General features: G+C 38.2%; 1 protein-coding gene across 10 annotated transcripts in view; it reads left to right on the top strand.

Annotated features, from left to right (window-relative positions):
• The window catches only part of SGK3 (serum/glucocorticoid regulated kinase family member 3), a 153,507-nt gene that overhangs the window by 39,884 nt on the left and 91,023 nt on the right, over nt 1–22,600 (top strand). For 2 of the 10 annotated variants that reach the window (XM_057532025.1, XM_057532021.1), the window contains exon 1: nt 331–1,072. The exons of 3 other annotated variants lie outside the window; for them this stretch is intronic. The gene's annotated coding sequence lies outside the window, so the exon portion shown is untranslated. Of the gene's footprint in view, nt 1–330; nt 1,073–22,600 lie in introns of those variants that run through there. 5 more of the 10 variants (XM_057532019.1, XM_057532020.1, XM_057532022.1 and 2 more) reach the window with 3 other exon arrangements.

Genomic DNA, 22,600 nt, shown 5'->3' with positions numbered 1-22,600 from the left:
AAGTGACATCTGACAAAACCTAACTGGTTGTGGGGCAAAACCAAAAAACACTCTACTACAAAATCTTGACCACTTCACTCCACACCCATTTAATCATGCACACATTCTGTACCTCTCTTCACCCTATCTGGAAAAAAAAGATAAATATGGCTCTAAAATGCAACTTCTATATTTAAAGAATAGCCAGAGTAATAAGAAGCTGTACAGTGTGCCCTCAGCTGACTTGGAGATTAATGGGAATGCCAATACACACACACACACACACACACAGAGACACACAAACAGACACACACACACACACACACACAGAGGATCCAAAAAGAGGTGTGGAAAGGAAGTTTCTCTGTACAAAGGATCTGCCAATCTGTGAAAGCGCTCTCCTGTCTTACAAAGGCCAAAACTCTGCTGATGAAAAAGTAGAACTGTTCAGAGAATGCTAAATGAACCACAGTTGTTCCCCTGAATTATCTGGATACTTATTCACCTCTCTGAGTGTCCAGTTTACACCCCATCACATGCCCACCAGGCCACTCCCGGGTGGCTCTTGTCCCTCCGGCCGTCCGGCGGTCCTGCTCCCTGCGCGCCAGGGTCAAGTTCCCCCGCCGAGCCCGGGCGCTAGGGCCCACGCCGCTCTTGGGCCCCCGGCCATTGGTCACTATAAGCTGAGCAGCAGGACACAAACGAAGAGTCTGAGCCTCTAGGCGGGATCCCGCGGAGTCCTCTGAACTTTGCGCCCACGGCGAGGCGGGGGCCGGACCTCGCGCTGCGCCGGGGCTCTCGCGCGGGTTCCCGAGGAAGCACGAGGACAGCGGGTCTCCGCGGCGGGGGCACCGCTCAGCCTGCGGCTCCTTCCCGGCGCCAGCCGCCCGGCAGCCGGGAGCGGACGCCTAACCCGGAGCACGGCCGGCCGCCCAGCTCTCCCCGGCGGCCCCGCGCACCCTGCGGGAGGAGCCGGCCGCCGTGACGCGTCAGGGAGGAAGCGCCAGCGCCCGGCGGCCCTGCCGGGAAGGAGGAAGCGCGAGTGCGCTCGGCTCCGCGCCCGCCGCGCGGGGAGGCAGCACCGCGGAGCCGGGTAGGTGCGGAGCCGCCGGGACCCGAGGCGGGTGGGCGGGCGGCAGGGTCCGCGCGCGTCCGGGCCGCAGTCGGGCCCCTCTGGGAGGTGAGACGGGGCGGGGCGAGGGGTGCCCGGGCCTCGCCTGCTGCCTCTTCCCGGAGCAAACGTGACTTTCCCGGGTCCCCTGGCAGCGCCCCCTCCCTCAGCCCGGGAACCTCCGAGTTGGTCGGAGGGGAAGAGCCATACCCCCGGCCCAGCCTTCGGCTCTGAGAGTTTGTGGTCTTTGTTTCCTCGAGATGAACTCAGATTCTGCCTTCTGATTCCTAAACGCCCGAGTGGTGTCTTGGGGGGCGGATGTAGTTAACCCGTGAGCGGCTTCGGAGCGTAGAGGAGCCGGGAACCGGGGGGTGGGAGATCCCGGGAGATCCCACCCACGCCACAACCTGAGGTCAGGAGTGGATGCGGGTCATCTGTGAGCATCCGGGATGGAGGAGGCCTCGGGAGCGGAGGGCATGGAAATCATTAACCTGTTGTCAGCGGACCTGTAGTCTGCGACTTCCCGTGCGTGGCTGCCCTTTATGTTCTCTGTGATTTGATCCCCTTCTATGCCTTTGAAAGTGCATCTGGCTCTATTGATTCCCACATTAGCATTGGTATGTGCCATCTAGAAATGCTTTGAGATTTTTAGATTCTGTCCTTTTCAGTGGTGGTTACTTGGAAAGATAGAAAAGAGAATTCATCTCTTGAGACTTAAACTCTTTCATTATTTAATTTTGCGGTGATCTCTGAACCATGATTAGAATTTCAGTTCTGCACAAGACTCTGCAGGGTACACTCGAGGTGCAGGAATAAATACAGAGCACGACAGTTTCTAAAGCTTTATCAAGGTAAAAAAAATAGTAGACCGTTGTGTATTTTGATTCTCTACTTTGTCACTAGGTTGATAATTCACCTGGCCAATCTGGGAAGTGCTTTATTTATTTATCAAACACTTAGATAGCTCTTACATGTGTTAGGCTCTTTCTAAGTGCTTTATAAATATTAACTCAAATTATTAACTCAAAATGTTAAATTATAGCAGTTCTAACAATGAAGAGGCTATGCATACTTCAGTTCCCTGAATGTCATTGCGAGAGCTAGACCCATTAGAGGAAGTTTCAGGCATATTTTAGGACTGAGTGTGCCTTCTGGCCCTCTCTGCTTCCAGGCCTGTAAGCAAACCACCACCCCTCCACTCCCTGGGGGAAGGGAGTCTGGAGCCACGGGAGTGAGACCTCTTCCGTGCAGATCTCTGGCCACATCCCTAGCATCTTCCATAACATGGTCTTTCTCATCTGCCATAGTGCCCATCCTTAGCTAACTCTGGAGAGACCAGAACTTCCCCCTTTCTTCAAGTGCCACTGCACTGAGGCTAATTTTGTTTCCTTCCCGATATGTTTGACAATTGATTTGACTGTAGCTTATATTTGAGGGTCAGATTGAACTTGAAATGTACCATAAAATAGAACATTTTTGTTTGAACACATCAATGTAACAAATAATGCTTTGTAATTTTACTGCCATTTGCTGCAGGTAACATTGAGTTGATGGATCAACCTTCTAGGTAACCATTCTGTGATTTGCAGATCTGTAGAGAGAATATTTTCCAGGATTAAGTGTCCTCTTCAAATGAGCGCCTTGGCCTGATGGCCAGATTGAGACCCAAAATGGTGAATAAAACAAACACGGTTCTTGTCATTATGGTGATTATGAATCTAATGTCAAAATCTGCACATCATACTAGCTTTCTCTCTCTCTGTTTCATATATTTAAATTTCCAGGGAGATGATTAAATGACACTCTAAGCCTTATTTAATAAGATTATGAAGTGTCTCCTGGAAGCAGGAAGGCTCACTTTCCTCTGATATAATTTATGGCATACAGACATTCATGAATTCAATCCAGCCAAATGACAACTAACACTTTCATGGTTTACAGAGTCCTTCCAGGTATACTTATTTGCTCTTCAGAGGGTCCTTGTGAGGTTGGTAGCCATTTTTTATTCCTGTTTTTATAGATGAAGAAACTGAGGCATAGAAATATTAAAATGCTTTAGCCAGGATGGCACAGCTGGTAAGAGGCAGAGCTTGAACGGAGAGCAGGTGTGTGGACAGTGTCTGGCACATGCCAGCCTGTAATAAACATTTGTGGAATAAGTGATTCCCAATGACTTCAGATTTCTTGCTATTTCAAAACATTATGCCTCTCAAACCCCATAGTTGATTTGTGCCTAAGAGATTGCCAGGCCTAGTCCAATGTTTCTCTGTTATTTCAAACAGTATCTGCTACAGCATATTTTCTACAAAAGGGATGAGATGGAATGCCCTTTGGACTCATTTCTTGGGACTTAGCATCTCTGTTTTTTTTTTTTTAATTAATTTATTTGGCTGTGTGGGGCCTTAGTTGCAGTACGCAGGATCTTCCGTGCAGCATGCAGGATCTTCTAGTTGCAGCATGCGGGATCTAGCTCCCTGACCAGGGATCGAACCTGGGCCCCCTGCTTTGGGAGCGTGGAGTCTTAACCGCTGGACCACAAGGGAAGTCCCTCATCTCTGGTTTTTGAAAAAACAAATAGGTTTGTTATTTTTTTCCCTTTCTCAAGCATCCTACTTTTTTCCTCTGAATTGGAGAGAGTTTAGATTGGGCACATAGATTTTGTGTTTGTGTTGACAGCTTTCTTGTCTCTCCCTGCTCATTTAAGGTCATTTTTAAGGACTACAAATCACTATAGGTTTTCAATGTAAGTGAAATGATTCAGCTACCTAGATTTATGATGAAGTTCACATACAATGACCACAGGTATTGTAATTTTTTTTGAAGTGTCTGACATCACTACTGTGTTTTTTGAAGTATTGCAATTACTTTAATATAAAGGGTCTTTTAAAAAACAACAACAACAAAAAATCCCTCAACTCTTTATCCTTCAAATATAACTCTCTGTATCCTAAAGTATGTTACCTCCAGATGGATTACCTTCAGTGAGAGAGGTCAATATGGCCATTACCTAGTGGGAAGAATTGGGAAGGGCTATCGAGAAAAACGAGAGATGGAGTGGCCCTTCCCATGAGGGATACTAGATGGTAGGAAACCCATAATGAAGCCAGACCGAGTCATCTGCCTGTCAGCCTTCTGCGTGGGGGTGGAATAAAATACTTTTGAAACCTGCCTTGTTTCAGAAACCACTTTACCTTTTCCAATCCTCAGGGTTGGTTTTTTTTTTTCTCTTTTAAAAAAATTCATGTAAATTACTGACTAAACTGCTGATTCATGAAACTCAAATTATGTAACACATTATTTCTGACAGAAACAGCTCCCACATTATTTTAAGGGACGCAGTGTCTCTGTTTTCCTTTACCTATTGCATTCCTTATAGTGGAATTTTTGTTCTCATTTCACTTTTTAAAACATTTCATGGAGAAAGGTGGTGCCGATTCTACATCTTGTAGTTCATGTCAAAGTAATTTTAACTCCATACTAACTTTGAGTTAATTGTCATTGCTGAAGAAGACAACATGGAAATCCGATATCGGAGGCTAACTCAGAGCATCAACCGGTCAAATGTTATTGCCTGTCTGAAGCTGAGCCAGGGAGTTTTCAAAGGGAATTAGGGCAGTGTACAATATTCTTACCCTTGTCCAATTTCTCAGGGCCTTTCCTGTTTCCTATGGGTCCTGAAGACCTGCCTTAGTTCTTCTCGTTGTAGCCACTATTTCTTCTGTTGATATTATTCAACACCAAAATCTGTTTTCCTTGGGTGGGCGCTGGGGGTGAGTGAAAGAAGGGTTATTATGTAAGGGGAATTGTTGTAGGGTAAGAGATTGATACTATGTAAGATGGAAAATGGGAGATGTGTGGGTGAAGTAAGAGATGTTAGTGCGATCTCATGGTGGAGGATTCATGCAGAGGGCTGCTCTGCCTCCTTCCACCGGGCCGTGAATATAGGGAAGACATATATGGGGTCACCTATATGGGATCATAGAAACATCTCTTGGTATATGATATTGGCGGGCAGGGTTCCTTTGTACCACCACGTGTAGAAATGTCATTATAGGCAGCTGTTTCTTCAGGCTGCAAAATGAGTTTGTTTGTAGATAATTAAAATGTAAAGAGTTGGTTTAGTGGCTTTTAACTTGAGAGGAGGGATGATTTGATAGGCTTTCAGTTGAGTAAAGGCTTGGATTTTGTACCTTTTTAAAGGCTTGCTCTTTTTGGAGAATGCCTATAATGTTGAGATAATGATGTCATTCTTTTCACTATTTTGTGATTTTAAATAAACGACATTATGTTTACAAAGTATCTAGTAATGAATGTGGTTTGGGTTCATTTCTTCCATTCAGAGTCCTGATGTATTTGCTATGCCAGTCTATACCAAACTTTTTTTTCCTGTAGGTAAAATGAACTTCATATATAGTATATTCATATACAAAATTAGGCTCACTGGTGGACTAGCCAATCTACAGACTGCTGGATGAAAAGTCCTCAAGTACAGTGGGGCTTCACTAAGGAACTGATTGATTGCTTGCTTGAGCTGAAAAATGAGAAGGAACTTTATTACTCTAGTTATTTACCGCCCTGTTTTTAAAATAAAAATAGTAAGGCCAGACACTATCAAACTCTTAGAGGAAAACATAGGCAGAACACTCTAAGACATAAATCACAGCAAGATCCTTTTTGACCCATCTCCTAGAGAAATGGAAATAAAAACAAAAATAAACAAATGGGACCTAATGAAACTTAAAAGCTTTTGCACAGCAAAGGAAACCATAAACAAGACGAAAAGACAACCCTCAGAATGGGAGAAAATATATGCAAATTAAGCAACTGACAAAGGACTAATCTCCAAAATTTACAAGCAGCTCATGCAGCTCAATATCAAAAAAACAAACAACCCAATCCAAAAATGGGCAGAAGACCTAAATAGACATTTCTTCAAAGAAGATATACAGATTGCCAACAAACACATGAAAGAATGCTCAACATCATTAATCATTAGAGAAATGCAAATCAAAACTACAATGAGATATCATCTCACACTGGTCAGAATGGCCATCATCAAAAAATCTACAAACACTAAATGCTGGAGAGGGTGTGGAGAAAAGGGAACCCTCTTGCACTGTTGGTAGGAATGTAAATTGATACAGCCACTATGGAGAACAGTACGGAGGTTCCTTAAAAAACTAAAAATAGAACTACCATATGACCCAGCAATCCCACTACTGGGCATATACCCTGAGAAAACCATAATTCATAATGAGTCATGTACCACAATGTTCATTGCAGCTCTATTTACAATAGCCAGGACATGGAAGCAACCTAAGTGTCCATCGACAGATGAATGGATAAAGAAGATGTGGTACATATATACAATGGAATATTACTCAGCCATAAAAAGAAATGAAATTGAGTTATTTGTAGTGAGATGGATGGACCTAGAGTCTGTCATACAGAGTGAAGTAAGTCAGAAAGAGAAAAACAAATGCCGTATGCTAACACATATATATGGAATCTAAAAAACAACAACAAAAAAATGGTCATGAAGAACCTAGGGGCAAGATGGGAATAAAGACGCAGACCTACTAGAGAATGGACTTGAGGATATGGGGAGGGGGAAGGGTAAGATAGGACAAAGTGAGAGAGTGGCATGGATGTATATACACTACCAAAGGTAAAATAGATAGCTAGTGGGAAGCAGCCACATAGCACAGGGAGATCAGCTTGGTGCTTTGTGACCACCTAGAGGGGTGGGATAGGGAGGGTGGGAGGGAGGGAGATGCAAGAGGGAAGAGATATGGGGATATATGTATATGTATAACTGATTCACTTTGTTATAAAGCAGAAACTAACACACCATTGTAAAGCAGTTATACTCCAATAAAGTTGTTAAAAAAAGTAAAATAAAATAAAATAAAAATAGATCAAAGTTAACTTAATCTGTTTTCTAACTCAGCATCCACACATACAAACAAATATATATAGGACCAAGATACAGACTATATAATCTAAGGCACATATATATTATATATATGACCAGCTAAAAGGAAATATAGGAATCATATTCTTAGTTTCCTAAGAAAACACGATACGTCATCTTTTTTTCTCATTTTAATTTTACTTTTATCTCTTATGTTTTCTAAATATTATTTTTAATTAAAAAGGTATGCCTTAAATTCAAGCAATTGAGAAGTGTATGAACTAAAAAATAAATCCTCTCCGCTGTAATCTTACCTATGGAGGTAACCACTGCTGGGCTTTTATATCCTGGACTTTGCTCCATGCTTATCTTATATAAATTTGTGTATCTGCAAGTATACATGACGTTTTAAAAAATGGGACTCATTCTACACAATTTGTCCTTATATCTCTTATTTAACACTTTATCATGGACATCTGTAGTGCTACATCATTGGTTTTGACAGCTGCATAGTATTCCACTTTGTAGTTAATAATTTATCCATTTTGTATTTCTATTATCTATATGTTCTTTTGTATCTTTTAAAAAATATTTAAATCACCAAAGTAATATTTTTAAGAAAAATTAAAAGAAGAAAAGAGAAAATAAGAATCATCAGTAAACCCACCACTCAATAATCACTATTAGCATTTTAGAGTATATCCTTCTAAACTTTCATTTGTGTGTGCATATCCATATTTCCAATGACATTAAAATTTTTCTCTTATGCGGGCTTGCTTTGTTGGTTAGAGAATCATGTTTATTTAGTCAACCAACATCATAGATTCCAGGCACTTTTGAACCAGTTATTTTACTATATTTCCTGGCCACCTGCCATTCCCCAAATCTGGATAGCACTACTGGAAATTTGTACTACTGCTCATAAAGGGGATGAGGTGAGGGTGTGTGGATGGACAAATCCATTCAAATCAGCAAAAAGCATATATCCTTTTGATGGAGGTCAGTAAATATTCTATTTTAAGTACATCTAAAATATAAGATATTTAAGAAGAGAAATGATAGAATATTCATATATCATAGATTATGATCACTAAAGGAAAAGCAGAAATAATGGACCTGAACGAAGGAAAAAGTGTTGAATTCAGTTAAAAATTAGAACAGTTGAACTTCAGATGTTTTGAAATAGTCTCCTAATGATAAGTACATAGTTTGGAGTAATTGGTTTAAGAAAGCTCCCTCCAATGGTAGGAATAGGTGACCTTGAAGTTTCTTGTGATCCTCTTATAGGCTATCTCAGAGTTAGTAACACTTGATTTAGTAGTATTTCTTGCATACAACTCTCAAGTTACTAACCCCACCAGTTTTTCCAGACAGCATCTGTCTGGGTTAATCTCTCCACGCCCTTTTTCTTCTCCCACAGCACATGTGCACAGGCTGTTGCCCACACTTTTCTCCTATATCCTTTTTGTGGCTTTCCTCCACTTTCTGAGAGCTTAGTCCCCCTTTTAACCTTGTTCTTTTTTCCTCTTCTTCCAGCTTTTGCTTTAAGAAAATTTCTCTCTGTCCTTTCTCCATCACACTCTCTTCATTTTGGTCTTGAGCAAAAAAGATACTAATCATGGTGATACAGTTAAGAACAAGCCTTTAATAAGGAAAAGGAAAGCTTTTAGTTTTGGAGTTTGAAAGGTAGATGTTATAAAGAACTAGTGGTTGAGAATACCCAGTAATTCCTTTCAAAATTTCCACAGAAGTCTCCACCCACCTCCTCGCCTCTAAATAAGCTGTTTTTCCTTAAGCATTGGCATGTATGATAAAATTTAAAACCGTTTATGTATATATTTTTTGGTTCATGTCACTGCAGTAGCATTGTTTTATGCTATTTTTTTCCCCCATTGAAGATGTTAGATTGAGTAGAGTGTGTTTTGGTCTTGAAAGCTCACTTCTAGATAAAATCACTGATTCCTTCAGAAAATACATCTGAAGTTGTAGATCTCTGGTTTAAAAACAATCTCTTTGTTTTTAAGTAAGTTGAAGACTAAGAAGGTTATCTTAGACCAGAGGTTAGCAGTCTTTGAGAAATGGTGTATCAAGGTTCCAAACCCTTTTCTTCCAGACTTTCATCAGCAGAGAAAAGCATTGGTGAGAAGCACATGTAGATCAGACTTCCATCCTTGGGAATTAGAGAAGAAACAATGCTGGCTGCAGGAGTATTAGGGTGTCCTTGGGGACTCTCTCAAGAGGTACATGTTGGGGATCAAGCCCAGGTAGCTGAGTTCATACCAACTTCAGCTCACCTGTAAAGGTGCTTGGGGCAAACATTATGAGGAGCTCAGTACCAAGGCAATAGCTACTTAGGTTACCCTGAGAGTAAAGGCCTATTTTTTCATAAACATGAATGAAAAAGGTTTTGAAAAGACATTTTTATTCTGCTTCCAAACAACATGGTACTAAAATTGATGATGGCTTAAACATGAAAGCACTGTATTATTTCCTTATTTGAACCTGGACCACTGTTAGTAAACACTCAGAAGTTAAGATTATACTATAATTTTTAAAAAATGGTTCTTGGTTTTGTAGTTCTAAGTGTACATAGTTGTGCATAGTTTACATTTTTTTAGCCCATTTTGACATCAGTACCTTTCTTTTTTCTAATTCATCTCCTTTTACCCCCACTCTGTCTTCTCATGAATATTTGGTTTAATTTATTTTTTTGTCTGTAGGAAATGATTTTTTTTTATTTAATGGAAGTTAAGATTCTCCAATATTTTAGCAGAGAAGAGTTTTTAAGAGATTTATAAGACTATGCCCCTTTTCCACCTTGATTTTTGTCTCTGCCATAGATTTCCTTTATTTCAAATTCCTACTAACATTAACATCATTTCTTTCTTTTTTTTTAATTTTATTTATTTTTGGCTGCGTTGCTGCATGCGGGCTTTCTCTAGTTGTGGTGAGTGGGGACTACTCTTCATTGTGGTGTGAGGGCTTCTCATTGCGGTGGCTTCTCTTGTTGCGGAGCACGGGCTCTAGGCGTGTGGGCTTCAGTAGTTGTGGCGTGCGGGCTCAGTAGTTGTGGCTTGTGGGCTCCAGAGCGCAGGCTCAGTAGTTGTGGCGCGCGGGCTTAGTTGCTCTGCGGCATGTGGGATCTTCCCGGACCAGGGCTTGAACCCATGTCCCCTGCATTGGCAGGCAGATTCTTAACCACTGCGTCACCAGGGAAGTCCCTATTTGTTGTCTTTTTTTTTTTTTTAAAGCTTTATTGTTTTTTTTTTTTTTTAATTTTTTTTTATTTATTCATTTATTTATTCATTCATTTATGGCTGTGTTGGGTCTTTGTTTCTGTGCCAGGGCTTTCTCTAGTTGTGGCAAGCGGGGGCCACTCTTCATCGCGGTGCGCGGGCCTCTCACTATCGCGGCCTCTCTTGTTGCGGAGCACAGGCTCCAGACGCGCAGGCTCAGTAATTGTGGCTCACGGGCGTAGTTGCTCCGCGGCATGTGGGATCTTCCCAGACCAGGGCTCGAACCCGTGTCCCCTGCACTGGCAGGCAGATTCTCAACCACTGCGCCACCAGGGAAGCCCTATTTGTTGTCTTTTTGATGATAGCCATTTTAATAGCGGTAAGGTAGTATCTCATTGTGGTTTTGATTTGCATTTCACTGATGATTAGTGATGTTGAGTATCTTTTCATATGCCTCTTGGCTATGTGTATGTCATCTTTATAAAAGTGTCTGTTTGGGTCCTTTGCCCATTTTTTAATTGGGTTGTTTGTTTTTTGATGTTGAGCTGTATGAGTTCTTTGTATATTTTGGATATTAACCCCTTATCAGACATATCATTTGCAAATATTTCCTCCTATTCAGTAGGCAGCCTTTTCATTTTGTTGATAGTTTCCTGCCCTGTGCAAAAGCTTTTTAGTTTGATGTAGTCCCATTTGTTTATTTTTGCTTCTATTTTAAATGAGGTTTCCTTTATTCATTTTCACACTTTCATTGGAACATTTTAGGATAAAATTTTGCCTTTGAGATGCAGAATGATATATATAAGTTGCTACTTCTGTGTAGAAGAATAAGAAAAAATATATTTTTGCTTTGTCCAAGCATAAATAAGGATACCTAAGAGATTAACAGTGTTTCTGTCTATTTTGGGGATTGGGTAATGAGAACTGGGTGGGTGGGGACAGGAGTGGGAACAGACTTTTCACTGAGTCTTTTTTATATTTTCTTTGTTTTTTTAACCAGGTGAATATATAAACCACTGTAAAAATAGTTTTAAAAATTATGTCTGTGGGTTCCTTGACTTTAAAAAACTTAGATCTTATATATTTCTGTTGTCCCTTTTCCATATGTCTTTAGTAAAGTTTTGTTCGTTTGTTTGTTTTTTAAGAATGCACGTGTAGTCTAGTCTCAAAGGATTAGTAGTATTTTGCAGGCATCTTGACCTGGCTTTTTTCCGCTTCATCAGAGCTCTCAAGTGCTGTGACTAAATTCATTATGAAGCCTTCCCTTAGGAAATTATGATACTGCAAATATGGCCAAACCTTGAGTTATTGTTGGCTTATTCGAAGAACTATTTAACTGAAATTGTCTGCAGTATTCTACCAACTGGATATTCAGTTTTTCCTAATAAAACTGTTAGATAATACCAGTATAATTAGTGTAAAGTTAGTTGATTTCCCCCCTCCGCCCCCTGCCAAGGTATCTTGTATCTTATCATCATGGTTATAATTCCCCTACTTAAAACTATATGAGTTTGGTGCTTTTAGAAAATAAAGGTTGGTTTACTTGTAGTTTTCAGATAATTCTGCTCTTTTCAGTACATGCTAAACCAAATAGTTTCGTTCAGCACGATTTTTGCAGTTTTTGAAGAGCAAAGAGGTCTAACATTTATTTTGTACCTACCATGTGCCGGGTGCTTTAGAGACTTTATTTTATTAAATACTCATAATAACTCCGTGGTGTAGGTGGTAGTTTCATTGTACAGATGAGCAAATTAGGGTTTAGTGAGGCTTTGAAGGTGGCCATGTGTGGCCAACACGGGGCAGAGCTGATCTGATCAGGTCTACCTGGCTTTACCAGGGGGTCCCCTGTGCCTTTGAGAAGGGGGTAAAGGCTGACTCCCCTCAAAGCCCCTCATCAGAAAGAACAGGCAGAATTGATTTACAGGTAACTCTGATTACCATCTGCTGATGAGGCCATGGTTAAATGTGTTTTGAAAACTGGCCTTTCATTTTTACTTTATGGTTCTGAGATGATACTAATGTTTTAATCTAGAAACTGCTGCCAGGCTTCAGGAAGGAAGCTGACTGAAAATGTTTTAAATATCGTATATTTCTTCCCTAATAGAAAAGAGCTTAAAATTCTAAATTTAATTGCTGGATATGTTAAATTTTCTGAACCTGTAGAATTTGAATGTCTTATGTTTTATCTGCAGAGCTGTCAAATTCCTTCTGTTAGCAAGCAGTGTCCAATGAACTTTGCCAACACTGACAAATGCTGTTGTCATATTCTGAAATCCCTTAATGGTGATAACCAGCCCTGTTTATATTAATCCTTGGAAATAGAGCCATCAGCCGGTACAGTCTATCATTTTGCTGATTTTTGTTGGGTATTAGCTAATGCAAGTATATTGTGTCTTGGCAGATAGTGGGATGAGCTCTTGTTAACTAAGTAGGAATGAAAGAACATTTTAGGTCTGAATTCCTAGGATTCTGTTATGTAATAAAATATATTTATGTTCTGGGCAAAGATTGTGAGAAAGATACTGAGGAAATTCAAATGACTAGAAAAGTTTAAAATGTCACGGAAAGTGAATGGAGAAGACAGAATAAACCCATAGCATACAGTGGAGTCTCTTACACTTAATACAATACATTAAAGAGAAAAGCAGCTTTATTGAGACTTAACTGATATGCCATTAAATTCATCTTTTTAAAGTGTACAAGTCAGTGGTTTAGTCACAGAATTGTGCAGGCATCATCACTATCTAATTCCAGAACGTTTTCATCATCCCCCAAAGAAACCCTGGACTCATCAGCAGTCACTCATCCCTCATTGCCCATCTACCTGTTCCCATCTCCCCCCAGCCTCTGGCAATGATGAATCTACTTTCTGTATATATAGATTTGCCTATTCTGGATATTTCATAAAAAGTGGAATCTTATGGGAATTCCCTGGCAGTCCAGTGGTTAAGACTCGGCACTTTCACTGTTATGGCCGGAGTTCAGTCCCTGGTCAGGGAACTAAGATCCCTCGAGCCGCGACCAAAAAAAACAACAACAACGTGGAATCTTATGATATGTGGTCTTTTGTGACTGGTTTATTTCACTTGGCATAATGTTTTTAAGGTCCATCCACATTGTAGCATGTAGTACTTCATGTCTTTTTATTGCTGAAAAATATTCCATTTTATCAGTGTACCATATTTTGCTTATTCATTCATCTATTAATGGACAGTTGGGTTGTTTCCACTTTTTGGCAGTTATTAATAATGCTGCTGTGAATATTCATGTGCAGGTTTTTGTATGGACATCTGCTTTCATTTCTTTTGGGTGTATAGCTAGCAGCAGAATTGCTGGGTCATGTGTAACTCAGTTTAGCTTTTTGAGGAATTGCCAAACTGTTTTCCAGTGTCTGCACTATTTTACAATCCCACCAGTAAGGTAAGAGGGTTCAAATTTCTCCAGATCCTCACCAACACTTATTGTCTGTCTTTTTGGACTTTAGTCATTTTAGTGGGTGTGAAGTGGTATCTCATTGAGGTTTTGATTTTCATTTTCTTAATGACTAATGATATTGAGCATCTTTCATGTGCTTATTGATCATTTGTAACCTTCTTTGGAGAAATGTCTTTTCAGATATTTTTTAATTGGGTTATTTGTCTTTTTTTGCTGAATTGTAAGAGTTCTCTACATATTCTGGATGCACATTATATGATTTACAAATATTTCTTCCATTTTGTGGATTTTCTCTTTCACTTTCCTTATGGTTTCCCTTGAAGCACTAAAGTTTTTAATTTTGATGAAGTCCAGTTAACTTATTCTTCTGTCACTTGTGCTTTTGGTGTCATGCCGTTCATCTAAGAAATTATTGCCTAACCCAAGGTCACAAAGATTTACTACTATGTTTTCTTCTAAGAGCTTTATAGTTTTATTTCTTACTTTTAGATCGTTGATCTGTTTTGAGTTAATTTTTCATTATGGTGTGAGGTAGGGGTCCAGCTTCATTCTTTTGCACATGGATATTCAGTTGTTCTATCTTGGCATCCATGTCGAAAATCAATTGGCCATAAATGTAAAACTTTATTTCTGTACTCTCAGTTTTAGTCTATTCTATCTATCTTAAAAAAAATTTTTTTTCAAGTATGGTTGATTTACATATTAGTTTCAGATGTACAACATAGTAATTCAATACTTTTATAGATTGTACTTCATTTAAAGTTATTATAAAATATTTGTTATATTACATCCTGTATCTTATTTATTTTATACGTAGTAGTTTGTACCTCTTAATTCCTTTCCCCTATCTTTCCCCTCCCCCCCCACTCCTCTCCCACTGGTAACCACTAGTTTGTTCTCTGTATCTATGAGACTGTTTCTGTTTTTTTGTATTCATTCGTTTATTTTATTTTTTAGATTCTGCATATAAGTGGAAAGCTCTGTCTTAATGCCAGTGCCATGCTGTGTTATCTTAGCTTAGTGTGGCTTTGTAGTAAGTTTTGGAACCAGAAAGTGTGAGTCCTCCAACTTTGTTCTCTTTCAAGATGACTCTCTTATTTTGGGTCAAATGCATTTCCATATGAATTTTAGGATCAGCTTGTCAATTTATGAAAAAATGGCAAGGAGTTTTGATAGGAATTGCATTGAATCTATAGATCAGTTTGGAGAGTATTGCCATCTTAACAATATTTTAGTCTTCAGATCCATGAACATTGGTTGTTTTTCCATTTATTAAGGCCTTCTATAATTTCTTTTAACAATGTTTTGTAGTTTTCAGTGTACAAGTCTTACACTTCTTTTGTTAAAATTTATTCCTAAGTATCTTATTCTTCTTGATGCTATTGTTAGTGGAATTTTTTTAAATTCATTTAATGTTTACTCATACTCCTGTATAGAAATACAATTGATTTTTTAATTGAGTATAATTTATATAACATTATATTAGTACAACAATTTTTGAATATTGATCTTGTATTCTTCATTCTTGCTGAACTTATTTATTAGTTTGAATAGTTTTTTGGTGGATTCATTAGGATTTTTTACGCAGTCAGCCCTCCATATTTGGGAGTTTCACATCCCTAGATACAGAGGGTGGACTGTATTCATGTACTATTCCATTTTATATAAGGGACTTTAGCATCCAATTTCAGTATCTGCAGGGGCTCCTGGAACCAGTCCCTCACGGATACCAAGAGACAGCTGTATATAAGATCATATCATCTGCCCATAGAGATAGTTTTAGTCTTCCTTATCAATCTGAAAGGCTTTTATAATTTTTTTTTTTCTTGCCTAGTTGCTCTGGCTAGAACCTTCAGTGTTAAAGAGAAGTGAAGAGAGCTGATATGTTTGTCTTATTTCTGATCTCAGGGGAGGAGCATTCAGTCTTTCACCATTACATGTGATGTTAACTGTGGTTTATTTGTAGATGCCCCTTATTAGTTGGAGGAAATTCTCTTCTGTTTGAAGTTTGTTATGCTTTTATAATTAAAGAGTGTTAGATTTTATCAAATGCCTTTTCTGCATCTATTGAGATGATTGTGTGGTCTTTGTCCTTTATTCTGTTAATACAGTGTATTACATTGATTAGTTTTCAGATGATAAACCAACTTTGCATTCCTGGGATAAATCATATTTGGTTATGGTATATAATCCTTTTTATATGTTGCTCGATTTGATTTGCTGGTGTTTTATTGAGGACTTTTGCACCTATATTGACCTATAACTTTCTTTTTTTGTGATATCTTCATTTGGTTTTGGTATCAGGATAATACTGGCCTTGTTAGTTCCTTCCTTTTCTTTTTTTTTTGCGGGGGATGGGGGTGGAGATTTTGTGAATGATTTATATTAATTCTTCTTCAAATATTTGGTAGAATTCACCAATGAAGCCATTTGGACCTGGGCTTTTCTTTGTGGGACTTTTTAATTTTTTTTCAGATTACTAATTCAGTCTCTTTACTTGTTATGTATATACTCAGATAGGTTCTATTTCTTCTTGACTTAGTTTCAGTAGCTTTTTTCTTCCTACAAATTTGTTCATTTCATCTGGTTATCTAATTTGTTGGCATACAGTTGTTCATAGTATTCTTTTAAAATTCTTTTTACTTCTGTGAGGTTGGTAGTGTTGTTCCCTCTTTCATTCCTTATTTAGTAATGAGTCTTTTCTCTTTTATTCTCGATCAGTCTAGGTAAAGGTTTACCAATTTTGTTAAATTTTTTCCAAAGAAGCAACTTTTGTTTCCAGTGATTTTCTCTATTGTTTTTCTATTCTCTTTCATTGATTTCTGCTCTAATCATTATGACTTTCTTCCTTCTGTTTGCTTTGGGTTTAGCTCTCTTCCTTTTCTAGTTTCTTAAGGGGGAAGGTTAGGCTGTTATTCTGAAATTTTTTTTTCCTTTGATATAGGCATTCATGGCTATAAAATTCCCTCCAAACATTACATTAGCTGAACTCTGGAATTTTTGGTGTGTTATGTTTTCATTTTTATTCATTTGAAAGTATTTCCTAACTTCTCTTGTGATTTTTTTTCTTTGACTCATTGGTTACTTAAGAGTGTGTTAATTTCCACATATTTGTGAATTTACCAAATTTCCTTTTGTTATTGCTCCCTAATTTTTAAAAAATTTATGTTTTATTGAAGTATAGTTGCATTACAATTTTGTATTAATTACTGCTGTACAACAAAGTGACTCAGTTATACATATAAATATATTCTTTTTCATATTCTTTTCCATTATGATTTATCATGGGATATTGAATATAGTCCCTGTGCTATACAGTAGGACCTTGTTTTTTATCCATTTTATATATACCAGTTTGCATCTGCTAATCCCAAACTCCCAATCCAACACTCTCCCACCCTCCTCCCCCTTGGCAACCACTAGTCTATTCTCTATGTCCCTGATTCTGTTTCCATTTTATAGATAGGTTCATTTGTGTCATATTTTAGATTCTACATGTAAGTGATATCATATGGTATTTGTCTTTCTCCTTCTGACTTACTTCACTTAGTATGATAATCTCTAGTTGCATCCATGTTGCTGCAAATGGCATTATTTTGTTCTTTTTTTGTGTATGAGTAGTATTCCATTGTATGTATGTACCACATCTTCTTTGTCCATTCATCTGTCAGTGGACATTTAGGTTGTTTCCATGTCTTGGCTATTGTGAATAGTGCTGCTATGAACATAGGGTTGCAAGTATCTTTTTGAATTAGAGTTTCGTCTGGATATACACCCAGGAGTGGAATTGCAGGATCATACAGTAATTCTATTTTTAGTTTTCTGAGGAACCTCCATACTGTTTTCCACAGTGGCGGCACCAACTTACATTCCCACCAACAGTGTAGGAGGGTTTCCTTTTCTCCACACCCTCTCCAGCATTTGTTATTTGTAGACTTTTTAATGATGGCCATTCTGACCGGTGTGAGGTGGTACCTCACTCTAGTTTTGATTTGCATTTCTCTAATAGTTTATTGCTCTCCAATTTAAATCCATTGTTTTCTGAGAACATACTTTGTATGATTTCTGTCCTTGTAAATTTAATGAGGCCTTCTCATGGCCTAATATATAGACTATCCTAGAGAATGCTTTATGTGCACTTGAGAAGAATGTGTATTTTGCTTTTGTTGGGAGGAGTGTTCCAAAGATATCTATTAGGTCCAGTTGATTTATGGTGTTGCTCACATCTTCTCTTTCCTTATTAATCTTCTGCCTGGTTCTTCCTCTTAATATTTTTAAACATTATTTTAATGTTTCATATTGGTATAAATATGAAAACTTGCTATCAAGATAAAAGACTCAAATGCAAACTTATAATGTTGTTTTAGTGGGCTATTTAAACAGAATTAAATTAGAAAATTATTTACTTTCAAATTTTAAATTTAAATGTAACTTTAGTTCAGTGCTGTTTTCTCAGATCCATGATTCTTTTGTCTATGTGTGATAGGATTTGCTAGTAAAGTGCTCTGGAATGTTTCTGAAACTGTATTGACACTCATCTCAAATAAATGAACATTCCTGTTTGATCAACTTATTTGTTAGGAATTAAAAGTTTATTTGCTAATGTGTGGTTGAGATGACAGCTCCAAAAAAAGTAACAAATAGTACTACATCTTCATGGTAACCAGAATTGGTAAATGGTTAAATTTTCTTTCTTGTATTTCATGGTAACATTATTTGATCCGTACCTCCAAGAATTCTATGAAATATACATTTCAAAATTTGCAATGGTAGAGAGGCCATGTGAGATCCAGTTAGCAGAGGCAATTTAAAATGCTTCTACATATGAATACCAGTAATTTATTTTCCTCAACTAAAAATACTTGGGCATTTTAGCACCATGTGTTTGTAAAGACAATATTTGACTTTGCCTTGTAGTACAAATAGAAATTATTCTGTATTTAAAAAATAAACTATTGTTTTGAAATTATAAAAAAACCCACATTTTAGTGTTGTTTTAAAAAAAAAACTGTATTTGTAGTAAGAGTGATCCCTCATTTAATGAATCCTGTCTTCTAACAGTGACCATTTTGGAAGGCCATTTGGCCTAGGTAGATAAAAGGAACGGGTCAGAACGTAGAGGAGAAATGCTACATCATTTCTAGGTTATAGTGGCAGGGGGTTACGGGGAACAGCAGTTCAGGAGAAAGCATTAATTGGAGAACAAACAACAACTACAGAAGAATCAAAAAGAATGTGATAGTGGAAAAAGTATAGAAGTAGAAGGAGGAGGAGGTAGCTGCAGAAGTCTTTATTGGTCCTTGGCAGAGAGGCGAGTACCCAGAAATGCATTCCTAGGCTTTCTAAATCTTTAACTACCTCTGGGAGGGAAATTCCTGAGAGTGAAGTGTGTTGTTGGAACACAGCCTATTCAGTAGTATAGTCATTGCAGTAATTGAATTACCTCTTTCCATTTAGTTCATGTGGCATATTCTCTTTTGGCAACACTGAATGTCCAAAGGAGTGGATGTGATTCTTTTATTAAGTCTTTTTAAATCTTTTAGCTGACTTAGGGAAGAGATGATAGATGTGAAAATGCCTGCCGTAGTTAAGGGCACAAAGTAGGAACTTGATAAACTTTGGCTGATATTAACTTATCCATAACATTCTATAATATGTAGTAGCCTAGACTAGGGAATTTAGAAGACCTAGGTTATAGTGTTAGATCTACAACTAACTTGTGAAGTGATCCTTAGCAAGTGAGTTTATTTTCTTTGACTGTAAATTACCCAGAGTTCTTCTACCTCTTAAATTCTATGGTTCTATTAAATTCATATAGAAAAAAAGCTTTAAATAAAGATTATTCTTTTAATAGAGGTGGAAGTTTTTGTTTTTGTTCTCAACTTTTACAATTTTAACTAGGGTACACTACATGAATAAGATTCTTTAGAGCATTATCTAAAGCCAACCACTGATTTATTTGAAAACAAAGGGTTTCTTTGCAGTGTCATTTAGCCTGGCATTGCCATGAATCCAAGAATTATTCTGCACTAATCAGAGAACAGTAATGCAGTTGTACTTAAATTTAGAGTTCCACACAGCCATTCACAGAGATGAATCGAGGTGAACAAGTACTTCTAACTTAATTTGCAAAAATTCTAAATGTACTGGTGGAATTCACTGCAGGAATCATAGTGAAAAGTAGGTTGGGAGTGTGGCTAAGATCATGAGAGGCTGTTGGAGAAACTATTGCTGCTTTTTGTTATATTTGTCTTCTGGGTCTGTGTGATTTTTAATTAAAAAAATTAATGATAACGTAGGTTTTAGGAGCATTTTTACCATTTTGAAATGTTGACGTATGGTGTGACAGAGAATGAATTGTTGTGGTTGGTCACCTTTTCTTTTTTTTTTTGGCTGCGCTGCATGGCATGTGGGATCTTAGTTCCCCAAACAGGGATCAAACCTGCACCCCCTGCATTGGAAGCGCAAAGTCTGGACCATTGGACCCCCGGGGAAGTCCCACCTTTGCTTTTAAATGAAGCCAATGCCTGGCTTTAATAATGCTGTATGGAATCAAAATCAAATCAAAACTTTCTTGTTTTCCTTTACACTCACTGCATGCAATACTCTGACACTTATGTATTCTGGTTCCCAAATGTGTGGTAGTTTTTCCCACACCAGGCAATTCTGAGACACCAGCTGGGTGTCCTACAATTTAACTCAGTGCTGACACTGTCTACTTGGAGATCCCACAGGTTAAGGGCTCAATTCTGTATAACTGCACCCCTACCTTTTAACTGCCAGTCGCAAGTCCAGGTTGTTACCTGGGCTTCTGACCAAGTGCTATAAATCGATTTCGCACGACTTCTTCCTTGGTTTCAATTAATTTGCTAGAGTGGCTCTCAGTACTCAGGGAAACAGCTTACTTACTAGATTACCAGTTTATTATAAAAGGATCTAACTCAGGAACAGCCAGATGGCAGAGATGCTTAGGGGAGGGTATGTGGGAAAGTACAAGGGCACTTCCAGGTGTGCCACTCTCTCCACATCTCCAGGTGCACCAACTTGGAAGCTCTCCCAGCCTCTCCTTCTGGGTTTTTATGGAGGCTTCGTTATGTAGGCGTGGTTGATTAACTCATTGACCATTGATAATTGGTTCAACCTCCAGCCCCTCTCCCCTCCCCAGAGGTGGGGGAAACTAAAGCTCCAACTTTCTAACTAATCAGATTGGTTGCCCTAGCAACCAGTTCCCAGCCTTAAATTACCTAGGGGCTTTCTAAGAGTCACTGTGTTAACATAAAGTTAGGTGTGACTGAAAGAGGCTTATTATATGAATAACAAAAATACCTATTTCACCTTTATTTCTCTTATCACTTAGGAAATTCTAAGGGTTTTAGTTCTGTGCCAGAAACAGATGGACGAAATATATCAATATCTGTATCTAATCTTAATATAAATCACAATATCATAGTCGTATACCTTGTTTAAAAATTATTAAAGTTATGAGAACTAAATATTTTTCCGCCTCTATTAAAAGAATACACTTTAAATATCCATTTGAGGTTTCATGGGAAAACCAGGAGGCAAGTCATCTAAGTGTCCTGTAGGGTTTTCTTTTTTTTAATTTTAAACTCTTACTATTAAAGTTCATTTACCATAATTCTGTGTACATTGCCTTAAGTTCAGTTTTAAAAGGAGGGAAAAGTGGAAAACAAGTTGCGAAACACTGAGGATGTTGGTAATGAGTCATTATGGTTTATTGTGTAAGTATGTACAGAAATGGGAGGATCTGTCAGGTGTACAGCTCTCCTAAAACGACAGATTCCCCAAATCCTTAATGAAAAGGATGGTGTATATGTTCAATGGAAGTCTCTTCTCATGCACTTTCTAATCATTAAAATATAAAGCTTGGGTCACTTGGAAAAGGTTTTGGGTAAGTGATTGTGTCGAAGGCTAGGTATTTGTAGGGTAATTCTGCTCTACCCTGGTCAGCATTTGCTCTTAAGCCTTTCTAGGACCCACCTGATCTAGCCCCATTCTAGTGGATAGTATTGACTTTCAGACTTACTTTTCCTTGTGTAAAAGCAAGGAGCACTTTCTCATTTCATCTGAGGTAGTTAGCTACAGACTTAACATTTTCAGCTTAAAAAGCAATTTTATTTTAATGTCTGTCATTAAAGTTTACCACTCAGGTTTCAATTTTTATGTTTCCCTTATAATTAAAGCAGAATGAGTCTTTGGACTGTGGCATTTAATAGAACCTTTAGTCAAGCTTTAGTGTAATATGTAAAAATAAAATATTTATTTAAAATATGTATGTTATAAAATGGAATGAATGTCATCGACAGGCATTGTTGTGTATAGAAGTAGCAGGTTGCCTCTGGTGACTCATCTATTTTCAGCTCCTGTGAGAGATTATACTAATAGTGGTTAAGAATGGGAGTCTGGATTCACCCAGACCATAGTTCAAATAGGTGTTCATTCACCACTTATAAATTAGTTTCTTCACCTGTAGAATAGGCATAGTAATAGGACATAACTCATAGGGTTTGAAATAAATAATGCTTGTAAAGCACTTAACACAGTGCTTGTGATATGGTAGGTAACTCAGTAAATGTCAGTAATTGATAACATTCTGAATGGATAACATTTTATGACCTTAACTTTCTTTTTTTGTTAATTACTTAAAAGGAAGACCACAGCTTCTCCTTCATTAAGTCCTAAGAAGCTGTGGTCTTCCTTTGGACTCACAGTCATTAAGCTCCTCCTAAGGGAGGAGGTCTGGAGAATCTGGAGAAAGGATTCTTTAGAGATGATCAAGGTGATAACGCCATGCCCCCAATGTGTCTCCAGGTGTCTGACTTCAGCCCATTGCCTTCTTTGAGCTACACTTGCTCTCTATGGGTGATTAAAGTTACACTTCCTGGTTTACATGCCTCTTGTGCT

This window comes from Balaenoptera acutorostrata, chromosome 17, assembly GCF_949987535.1.
Source record: "Balaenoptera acutorostrata chromosome 17, mBalAcu1.1, whole genome shotgun sequence".
NCBI classification, from domain to species: domain Eukaryota; kingdom Metazoa; phylum Chordata; class Mammalia; order Artiodactyla; family Balaenopteridae; genus Balaenoptera; species Balaenoptera acutorostrata.
This window is presented reverse-complemented; position numbering and strand designations above follow the sequence as displayed.